The sequence below is a fragment of the Macrobrachium rosenbergii genome, chromosome 39 (genome assembly GCF_040412425.1).
Source record: "Macrobrachium rosenbergii isolate ZJJX-2024 chromosome 39, ASM4041242v1, whole genome shotgun sequence".
Taxonomy (NCBI): domain Eukaryota; kingdom Metazoa; phylum Arthropoda; class Malacostraca; order Decapoda; family Palaemonidae; genus Macrobrachium; species Macrobrachium rosenbergii.
The window spans coordinates 7,095,001-7,107,500 of NC_089779.1; the positions used below are offsets into that span (position 1 = coordinate 7,095,001).

The 12,500-nt window shown below is 34.5% G+C and overlaps 1 protein-coding gene across 7 annotated transcripts in view; it reads left to right on the forward strand.

Moving 5' to 3' along the window:
- LOC136825689 (GRAM domain-containing protein 4-like) overlaps positions 1-12,500 on the forward strand; it is a 331,069-nt gene that overhangs the window by 90,331 nt on the left and 228,238 nt on the right. The gene's annotated exons all lie outside the window — the stretch shown is intronic.

Here is a 12,500-nt window from a genome sequence, read left to right on the forward strand (position 1 = left end):
GCCTTGTATTTTAAATTTCATCTCAAGTCACAACGCCAAACCTATGGTAACGTGCAGTCTGTCATTTAGATAATTATTTTCGTACAGTCAGTGATTTGAGGCAGTTCTTATTATACTCTCCTTAACAAACACGTATATCATCATCATCGCCTCCAGCGGTGTGTGACGCAACGGGTGCATGTCTTCTTCTTCTTCTTCTTCTTCTTCTTCTTCTTCTTCTTCTTCTTCTTCTTTTAACGTGATTTTTCCCATTTTTTTGTATGGGGTAAGCACGATGCCTTCTATTGAAGGACTTTGATCTGGCGTTGGGGCAGACCGTATAGTCTCGATCGGCTGCCCTGCCTGACACCGCTTAGACCCACAACGGGTAAATGTCTACGGATGTGTATTCAGAGTTAATGAGCTGTTTCCAGCTGGTCTTATTAAAATGTGCTTAGTGCAGTCGCTCATCATATCTTCTCAAGGTGCAAAAGAAAAATACTATCAAAATTTTAAATCTTCTCTGCTACGCTTCGTAAAAGCTAAAATGCCAGAGACGCGTGACAGGAATGGCATCAGCTCATCGCTGTTTGAAGCGCTTCCTAATGTTTTTGTTTGTTGGAACATTCCTTAAATTAGATTCACATCTTAAGTTGTTACCCGGATGGACAAAGCTACGGATACAATTCCCTCAGTCTTTTATTAGTCCCGCTAATGAGGAATGGCCTAGGGCTTGTCTCTGTCTATCTGTTGGTAGTGTTATGTGGAAATCAGTTGAAGCATTTAGTGTAAATTGGTAAACATTTACTATGTAACTCCGCCTCTAAATGATTAGCTATTCGGGATTTGGCCTTTTGGGGGAATGGTCGTGGAAAACATGTCAGATCTCCCTTGATACCTGCCGTACTATTGGCACGGCCAAACTGCAAGCCACCAGTTATGAAACAACAGTTCTTACGTAGGTGGCCGCACTGGCGGAATGGGGCGATATTCCGCCTCGCTCAACCTCGACGCTCGTCGCACGCGATGCAGTATGTTGAAAAAAAGCGCGGAGTTCTGTGCGTTTTCCTTCAGGAGAATTGGGTTCTCTGAAGTTTGTTGCAGGTTTATTCAGCCTCTCTTCAAGTTTGCTGAGCAATACATCGAACGAGCCGTAAATAATTCATAAAAAAATTTGTCATCGTACATTCGAAACTGTATATATAGATTATAAAATTCACTCCATTACATTCTTCTCTTGTTAAAATAACGAATCCCGATTTTTTTTTTACTGGCATTTCATCAAATTTCACGGAAGTATTTTCGGATAAAAATAATTTTCTCGACAAACTTGATTATGACATTTTGCACTGATGATTAGCTTCGGCTAACTGTCGCTTGAGTCTTCGACTGCTCCGAGTGGCCATGCAACGCGTTGACGCTCCCGCTGCCGCTAGTTGCTAGACGCTGTCACGCCGCTTGCCGTTTGCAGTGTGGCCGCACCATGAAGGTTATCTTTTAAAGTAAATCACCTCTTTAATGTTTCCGTCATATTTTGTCCACTTCTGCTCATTCAAATTTGAGGCATGATTATAAATGTTCTTATTATTAATTACTATCATGTATTAATTAAAAATGTGTGTATTATATCATAATGACTTATGTCGCCAGTGAGAGGCCTCGAATCGATACAGCGACTTGGGATTATTTCATGCAAGATTCTTTATGCATCAGTTCAATTAAGATGAGAATTTTTACTTGGTGATTAGTCGACTGGAGTGGGCCGCAGCCGGCTAAGGGACTTCCAAGTCTTATCACCGATGCGAGAACTTTCTAACGTTCAAAAAGGTATTAGAAATTATGATTACAAAGATCTATGTCGCAGAATATCAAGTTATATATATATATATATATATATATATATATATATATATATATATATATATATATATATATATATATATATATATATATATATATGCGTGGTTTTTCCATCTAGTGTTGGAAACTCTAGAGTGTCTCATCCTCTAGTTCTCAACACGTCAGCATGTTTTTCTCGGAGAGGTTCCTCCTCCCATGCCCGCTGCGACCCACCCCAGTCGACTGATAACCTGAAACAACTCTCTACTTAATTTGTCTGAAACACAATGGATCTTCCGAGAAACAATCCCAAGTTTCACATATATATACATATGTATATAAATTATATATGCACATACATATGTATATTATATAATTAGGTATATATATACATATATATATGTACGTATATATACATATTAAATATATATACAGTATATATATATATATATATATATATATATATATATATATATATATATATATATATATATATATACATATATATGTATTTATATATACACACGCAATAGGTCTTCTAGGGCAAGGATCATTTTAATCACAGCTCTCTAACATCTTCTTGAATATTAGTAAATTCTCACCCCAAAGGTCGGACTTGGAAATCAGAATCACACAATACCAATATTGAAATTCATTCATCTATTCATTAATCATCTTCTATGCTATTCATTTCATTTCTTTTTTACCTCCGAATGACGTCAAAGTGTTCTACAGCTCAGTGAGTCGATTGACTGTTGAGTTCTCCTTTTCCAGGTAATCATGTTGGGTTCTCGGAAAAAGTGATTAATGGAAGGCAGAGTTACAGTGATCTTGTATCTCGTTACATCGTCTTATTAGTAACGAGAGAATAGGAAAAGTTTTCATTGGAAATTAATTTCAAATTTCCCTTTAGTTACTCAAAATTCTTTGTAGTGTCATAAATCCTGAAAGAGATATAGAAAGATAAAAAATAAGAAAAGAAGGAGAGAGAGAGAGAGAGAGAGAGAGAGAGAGAGAAGAGAGAGAGAGAGAGAGAGAGAGAGAGAGAGGAGCATTTATATCCAATTAGCATGTTTGTTGTCGACACGTGTACAAGATAACGAGACGCCCAAATTTAATTTTATGATTTGCTGCCTTGCGAAGTAAAATGACATGGCGCGTTTTAAATCGGATTACAAGTATGGGAACAAATTCTAAGCAGAGGTAAAACGCAACAACGAAGCAAGACAAGAATAATGGATAAGTCTGAAATACAAGGTGAATAGACAGGAAAAATTAAAAAGATGAAATGGGCAAAGGGGGATCCTCGGGGTGGAAGCAGCTCAGCTTTAAAAGGAGGGAGATTGAAAGTTTCAGGGAAAAGCGACGGCATTGCATGAGATACTGCAACAGCCTTGAATTTAGTGTAAAAACTGCCGTCATCCATTAAAGCTGCCACTTCCATTCTCTGGGCGATTTCACTGATCGGGCCCAAATATGATCGAGCCGTTCCGAAAACGACCCGAAAGAATAAACAAAAAGGTAAATGCTTCGTTTTTTAGCTGATGACCGGTAAGGATGGCTCCTATCTGATTTTTCATATTTAATCATTATTGGGCTGCCCGGGTAGTGCCGTCAGTGCATCTCACGCGGTGCACTGTAGGCATTACTCAAGGTTCTTTGCAGCACCCCTTCGGCCCCTAGCCGCAACCGCTTTCATTCCTTTTACTGTACCTCCGTTCATATTCCTTCTCTTTCATAGCGCAACTGCGAGGTTTTCTTCCTGTTACACCTTTCAAGCCTTTCTACTCTCCATTTCCCTTTCAGCGCTGAATGACCTCATAGGCCCCAGTGCTTGGCCTTTGGCCCAAATTCTATATTCCATTCCATTGTTGGGCTGCATCAGGGGATGAAAGGACCTTTGATGAAATGAGAGCTTCGGAGAAAACTCAATCGATCTCTCGAGAACTCAAATTTTATCTGGTTTCTGACAATGTTGTAAGAATGCAAAAGCCTTGCATATAATTTCCCATGCCTTAACACTCTGCATAAAAGCCCATGATTTCCCAGATCATTGGAAAAATAATTTTCCAATGAAATTTTTCCTCTTTCTTTCGGAACGCACAACTGGCAACAGTCAAAGTCGACGTATGAAAGAAAATCCAATAAACATGAAAAAGGGAAGTATAACAATGGTTAACTTGATAGTAAATAAATCCGTTTTCTATCTTGACAGGTTTAAGCAAAACGCTCTTCAAAGAATCTAATTCACTATTATTCCTTAGCACTAAAATTAAATCAGTTTATGAGACAGTATGCCATCTGTTGTTGAAATCCATCCGTGCAACAAAAACACTTTGGAAAATATTGGAATCTATTGGAACCTTCATCGCAGTAAATTCAATATAAATTGCTTTGGAGGTGGTTCTATAATTATCTAAACTTATAATTTGATTATTTTGACTTTAGTTCATCACTATACAGTAAGTAACAGTAAACAGCCTCATACATAATCCATTGATATTTTAAGACTTCTGAAGGTAGTATCTGTCTATCTATGTATAATAAAACGCAATGCATCTCCATCTGTTTATTCTTAGCCCGGGTTTGGGACGGTACATGACGTCTCTAGGGTCGGAACTTTCTATCTTCACCGTTTCTTATATTACCGTAATTTGTTAACGAAATGGTACGATAGCATAATAATAACTGTGCCCTTATTTGTTATATTTCCCTCCTTATCCTTTATTCTTTAGGTTTGATTTTTCTTTTTATTCAATTTCATGGCTCCCTGTAAAAAAAATTCCTACCGAGCTGGCGGAAAAAAAACTTTAGAAAGTATAGAGACTCATAATGCTATCTAATTTGACCATAATGATACCATTCTGCTTTCAATTAGGCGGAAATTTCAAGCAACCTTCTTCCTTCCAACTGCGCAAAATCTCTCTCGTCTTTCAGTGAAGAGATTTAGATTACCTTAGTAAAGAAAGAGAAGAAGCCAGTGGCAGGTAATGCTCTGCCTCTGAATTATATGTTAACATTGGAATACAGGGGTTTTTGATAACCATAATGATCTCTTGACTCCTCGGTTTCTTATCGCTTATTAGACGCGCTTTCACTGCAGTCCTCGAATCCGGAGAAATAAACGAGGAAGCTCTTCCTTTCCCCAGTTGGATTCGACCTCACACAAGGTAACTTGACTAACCTGACACTTCCTTACGTATGGCCCCATAGGGGGATAATGCGTCAGTGCACCTCATGCGGTGCACTGTAGGCATTACTTAAGGTTCTTTGCAGCGTTCCTTCGGCCCGTAACTGCAACCCCTTTCGTTCCTTTTACTGTACCTCCGTTCATATCCTCTTTCTTCCATCTTACTTTCCACCCTCTCCTAACAATTGATTCGTAGTGCAACTGCGAGGTTTTCCTCCTGTTACACCTTTCAGACCTTTTACTGTCAATTTCCGTTTCAGCGCTGAATGACCTCATAGGTCCCAGTGCTTGGCCTTTGGCATAAATTTCTATATTCATTTCAAATTCCTTATGCATGGGTTGGAATCCAATCAGGGAAGGAAGAACCGCTTCCCTAATTTCCCCTTTATGTTCGAGATTTTGGGTGGGAAAGTATCCAAAAGTGTAAAGATATCGAAAAATTGAAAAGATATTTTGATTTATTAAGAATATTTTTCTGGTGAATGTGACTGGTAAATTTAGTATATGGAATGCAAGCACGAAGTTTTTGAAGCGTAAACTTGACATCAGGATTTCGCTAACGAACTTGTGTGAATGTAAGAAAATATTAATAATAATATTCAAAGAAATATTTCTGTTGGAATCTCTAAATCTCGGTATGCAGTTGTAGATGGATGTATTCAATGTCTATTAGCATACTGCTGTAAATTTTCAATATTCTTAAGTTATTCGCAGGAAAATAACAGTCTTAGTCAATTTATATTCACTGTGACAAAACCTTAAGCTTAAAAACTGTACCCAAGTTATACCTTCAGAATGAAAAGGAATTAAGTATTGATAATGCAGAATAAAATGAGAGTTCGTTTCCTCTTGTGAAACATTATGAGACCCATAAAGGTGATTCATGATATAATCAATAATCACCGATACATTCAACTCTGTAGTGGTTAAATAGACAATAATTTCATTCTTGCCCTTAATTGAATGAAACTTTTTTCACTATTCAACCGAAACGGTGTATATACATATCAAGATTTTATTCATATTTATATATATATATATATATATATATATATATATATATATATATACATACATACATACATACATATACATACATACATATATATATATATATATACCTACACACACACACACATATATATATATATATATATATATATATATATATATATATATATATATATATATATATATATATATATATATATATGTATATATATATATATATATATATATATATATATATATATATATATATATATATATAAATTAAATATATATGTGTGTGTGTCTGTGCGTAATAAAACATCAGATGGCTTACTCATTGGTGAAAGAGTGCCCCAAATGATTGAATTTTATAGCTAAACAAATGTCCTTGAGGTTACCAGAAAGAAGCCAGTTTCAAAGTATAATTAACTTGAGATTAAGTTTATGTAGCTATAAGTATACTTCGAGACTTCTTCTTAGGTAGACGGATTATTTCAAGGTACTTAACCTAATAAGTTCCTGTGATTACTTTGTTCTCTACTTTTTCTCCATCTCCAAAGAAAAGAAACCGTCGTTGATCCCTTTAGGATAAATTGAAACCTTTCATCAAGAGAAACTCTTCCTAAATCTAGAAGTCTGCTCTTTTAATCAGACGAAAGAGACATACACATATAAAGTGTAGTCACATACTTGCGGTATTCATGTGAAGAAACATGTGCACGTTTAAGCGCGAGGTTTTCCTCTGTTACACCTTTAAAACCGTCTTCACTCCCAGTTTTCCATTCAGCGCCGAATGACCTCATAGTTCCCAGTGCTTGCCCTTTGGCCTAAGTTGCATATTCTGTTCTATTCTATCCAAGTCAGCAGAGGAAAGTATCCAAAATTATTTTTGTAAAAGAGCAGACGTCCAGATTTACGAAGAGTCCCTCTTGATGAAAGGTTTCATTTCATTATAGTGGGATCAACGACGATTTCCTTTGTAAGATTTTTCTTCTCTTTGAAGCCGGAGAAAAAGTAGAGAACAGAACAAAGTAATTAGTATCTGATGATACTAATGCCGTTCTATCTGATGTCATTTTTATAAGATTTTATGATTGTAAGGCCGAGGTAACGCCACCGATCTGTTGAATACGACCGGTAGATTTTATGGATGGTTGTGAATGTATGCGTCGTTTTCATTGCGAAACTCTAAGGATATTAATGCAAGAAATAACACAATTGAACGCATTTCTCTAGAATAAATGAGCTTATATAATCATTAGCGGTTGCACACGATCAGTACCTGGACTTAGTTACAGACGTAAGTAGGTGAATAACTTTTGTTTTCCTAGAAATCATCGATTTTCAATTCTAGAAAAACGTCAAGAGGAAACAGTATAGCTTTATTGCTTTCGCACTCATTACCAGTCAGTTCCATACCTCTGCAGTTCAATACAGTCCGTAAAAATATTCATATTCAGACTCATTATCATTTGATAATATTCCATTATTCAGTAGTTCTAGCCTGCCTTTCTGTTAAGCAGTTCTATTAATAGGACTCATCCTATTGCTGCGTTGTATATAAAAGTGTTTATGATATGAAAAGAAAAAGACATATTCTGTTACAATGACTTGCTGCAGGGTGAAATCTCAGTAGTAAAATGGAGTTGATAGTTTAAGCTCCAGCAATTTCCACGTAAATAATTTCTGTTTTGTTATAAGCTCTTTTGAATCACACGCACACACACGTGCACATACACATGTATTATATATATAATATATATACATATGTATGTATATATATTTATATATACATGCATACACACACATATATATATTTATGTATATATATATATATATATATATATATATATATATATATATATATATATATATATATATATATAATCAACATTTTAGCTGTTTCCACAAACAAAGGGGTGCTCCTGAGAAAAACTAAGGCAGCGTTGCCCTACCGTGTTCTTATAGTAGCTAGTGGATGTTAAATGAAATCCTTGGGCAGAAAGCTTCCTCATCGAACTTCCCTTCCCGCATTATACAACTAACTTGAAACGCTTCCTTTACCGTACCTCTTCCACACCATCTTTCCATCACGTTCAAGGTTTCCCCCTCCTCATTCCACCTAACAATTCCGACTTTACGTTTTCGCAAGCCTTGCGTCTCCCATTCCTTCCACATGACAGAACCATCTTAAAAAAAACACCCTTTTTCGCTTCTTTGTATATGTCACGTTTCTCACCCTTTCAGTAATTCTTCATATGCCATACTATGCAAGCAATACCCGTCTCAACGGCTTCACTTTTTTTTTTTTTTTATCTACATTCAGCATTCACACTTCACTTTCATAAAGGAGAGCTGGCTGAATAAACCATTCAAACGTTCCCGCTTTGAATTCAGTACTCCTCTTCTCGCGTCCTTTCATCATGCATAACATTTACTCTCATATACCTTTGCATTTGAACCGCCTCAGTTCTTCTATCGTCCATTTACTGCTCTGTCTTTGTTCTTTCCATTTATCCTCATATCCTTCCCCTTGCTCGTAGTCACTGTTAACCATGTCTTCTTGCATGCACTCAAATTATTACTAGGTTTGCAGATTCTCGTACTGTTGAAAGTCAGTACTGCAACATTCTCAAAATTTATATATATATATATATATATATATATATATATATATATATATATATATATATATATTGTGAATGCTTACGATGAAGTTTGCAGTTACTGGTTTATTTATAAAATCTTCGATCGATGTAAGTTTATATATATATATATATATATATATATATATATATATATATATATATTATATATATATATATACATATATACTGTACATATATATTTATATATATATATATATATATATATATATATATTCCCTTCAGTAGAAGTAGCCTCAGAAGATAACACGATCTATGGAGTTAAATAGTCTTGTGCGACTGCGAGACTGATTACATGTCAAAATTCTTTTAAGATCAGACTCTCATTTTATATAGGCCTGAATATCCTGAGAATTTGACATTGTCATCCTCTCTCACAGCCATACATTGAAGTATAATAATTTCCTGGTCGCTTTACCACAGTTTTCATCGCCAGTCTTGAGCGTGTGTGTGTGTGTGTTAGTTTGTTTGTTTGTTGGGAGGGAGGGATAGTTCGTGGTTTTTCAAGGAAAAATCCTTTGACATTTAAATCTAATCCATATTACTATGGGTTCAAAATTTCCTAATTAAATCATTTTTCTTTCGTGAAGGAAAACTCGACGCTTAAAAAAGAATCTTTGAATAACCAACACAAAAATACTTCAAGAGCAAAGACCTCTAATGCCTTCACTTCAGGAGCTAAGCATTAAGGAATGCCAAGGCGTCAGTGTGATACATCTGTTGTCAGGGTGTGAAATACAGTGCAGAGGGGCGTTCAGTAATTTCTCAGATCTCTTGAACGCTTCCCTTCAAATGTCAGAGTTCGGATTCTGGTTTTGCGCAATCGATATATTGCAGATTGACTCTCTGCCCGATTCTGGATTTTCCTCTTGTCTCGGGCGGCTAATTGTCGCGGACAGATTCGGTCTCATTTAGACCGAAGTGAGATTTCTAGTTCCTCGGAACTGTTATTAGATTGGACTTCTTTTTGTGCCTTTTTTTTTGAGAATGGACTGTTTTATTTTAAGAATTAAAGTTGCACAATCAATATGTTTGTTTTCATATTGGCAATCGATTGTTTTAAGGCCTGAGTAATATACAATATATTGGTGGCAATCGTCTAATAATTCAATAATAACACTACTGTATATTCAAAGAGTAATTTCTCTAAATTTGTCCAATCATATAATAAAGCATTTTGTTCACTTAACTAAAATAATTCAAGATTAAATTCCCAGTGCTTATTCTGTTTTCACTGCCCGAGTTTCTAACGCATCTAAAATAACCTGATTTGTAACACTGAGATGAGAAGGAACTTTGCATCAAAAGGTTCTAACACATAAAGCTCAAAGTTGTCTTCTTGCGGAGACTCCATTGCAGAATGCAATGAGCTTCTTAATGTTATGACGTCAAGTACAATTTTTGCAGAGTCTGTTTGCGTCTCTCTCTTTTCCTCTCTTTTACCTTCTGCTCATAAAAAAAAACCACACATATTATATGTATGTATATATATATATATGTGTGTACACATATATACATACATATATATATATATATATATATATATATATATAATAATAATAATAACTATATAGATATATAGTATATATGTACACAGTTATCTATATATATACATACATAAATACATACATACACACATGTATAAGTAAAAAAGAGTTGTCCTGCTGTTATACCCACTGTTATAATGGGCTTATATCGGACCAGGTTGTATCATCTAGCATCATTTTCTTTTATTAATATATATGTGTGTGCGTGCGGTTTGTGTGAAAGAACTGTATATTTTCACAAAATAGTGAGTATACCTCAGTTAATTAGAGTGAAAATCATATAAAAGTCAGATATGAAGTGGGGTATGAATTCACATTAATCAAATATGAAGTAGGGTATGAATTCACATTCGTCAAATATGAAGTAGGGTATGAATTCACATTCGTCAAATATGAAGTAGGGTATGAATTCACATTCGTCAAATATGAAGTAGGGTATGAATTCACATTCATCAAATATGAAGTAGGGTATGAATTCACATTCGTCAAATATGAAGTAGGGTATGAATTCACATTCATCAAATGTGAAGTAGGGTATGAATCCACATTAATCAAATATGGAGTAGGGTATGAATTCACATTAATCAAATATGAAGTATGGTATGAATCCACAATAATTAAATATGAAGTAGGGTATGAATTCACATTCATCAAATATGAAGTAGGGTATGAATTCACACTAATCAAATATGAAGTAGGGTATGATTTCACACTAATCAAATATGAAGTAGGGTATGAATTCACACTAATCAAATATGAAGTGGGGTATGAATTCACACTAATCAAATATGAAGTAGGGTATGAATTCACACTAATCAAATATGAAGTGGGGTATGAATTCACATTAATCAAATATGAAGTAGGGTATGAATTCATATTAATAACAACACAAAACACGATATTAACACTTTCCCCGGCTAATTACAATGCAGCTGGGAAAGGGGCGATCATTTTTCAATATCAGTTTCTCATAATTAGCAGCAAGTTAATTATTCACAGCAACAATATACTAGAAGAGAAAGCGCGTGATGCCACTGAGTTTCCTTTCCTTTGTTTCCCTTTTTTTGACTTTTTGACGAGCGCTAATTCGTGGTAGCGTACGCTGGATGTAAGAGTTTATTGTTGTAATAGGCTACTTTTCCTTTCAGCGACAAATATATGTATATATACATATATGTATATATATGTATATGTATATGTACATATATATGTATTCATCTATATATACATATAATATATATATATATATATACATATATATATATATATATATATATATATATATATATATATATATATATATATATATATATATATATATATATAGGTATGTATTTTGTCCTTCAGAGGCAAAATACCTCTTTAATACATACACATACGCACACACACACACATATATATATATATATATATATATATATATATATATATATATGTGTGTGTGTGTGTATGTATAATATAAATATATATACATATTAAGTATATATATATGTGTGTATATATATATAATATACCCCGCTGAAAGCAAAATCATTACAACAATGTATTCTTATATATTCAGCGTACGCTACCACGAACTAGCGCACGTCATGAAAGTCAAATAGATGTTGCAGATGGCGTTAGCCTCTCCTGTTTCCGGCAAGTGTGTCCTTCTTCGCCTTAGGTGTGGCTAACCACAACTGACAGCTAGAAACCACCATATACATTTTATATATATATATATATATATATATATATATATATATATATATATATATATATATATATATAAACTGAGCTAACAAGGCACAATGGTTTTTATGTACAGCTCTTAAGTCGCCGCCTCTGTCCTGAATCGTCGGTGGTTTATCGAGCCGCGTAACCAGTGGACCATGGATTACGATAAGCTTACAATAGACCACAGAGTTACGATAAGCGTAAAACTTCCGCACTGGAAAGGATCATGTTTGTACCAACTGTATTACATGAAAGACAAGACTATAAGATCTTTCTCATACCGCGTGCTGGAAGCATGAAAAATGTTATCATTGTTCATTACCAAAACTCTTACAAATCGTATTCTGATACGCAGGATTTTCTTTTTATTCTAGTCTTGTCTGTCAGTTTAATTTTTGTCTTATCCTTCCCATCTGCTGACAAAAAAGATTCGGTTTCTCTTAACAAAATTAAAACAATAATAAAAAAAGTTAAAAATTGGTCTTAAGACACTTAGTCTTTGTCCCTCTGTTAACTGAAAAGGTCGCCTTCCATAGAAAAAGTAGTAATATTTTAATACGAATAGTTACTGTT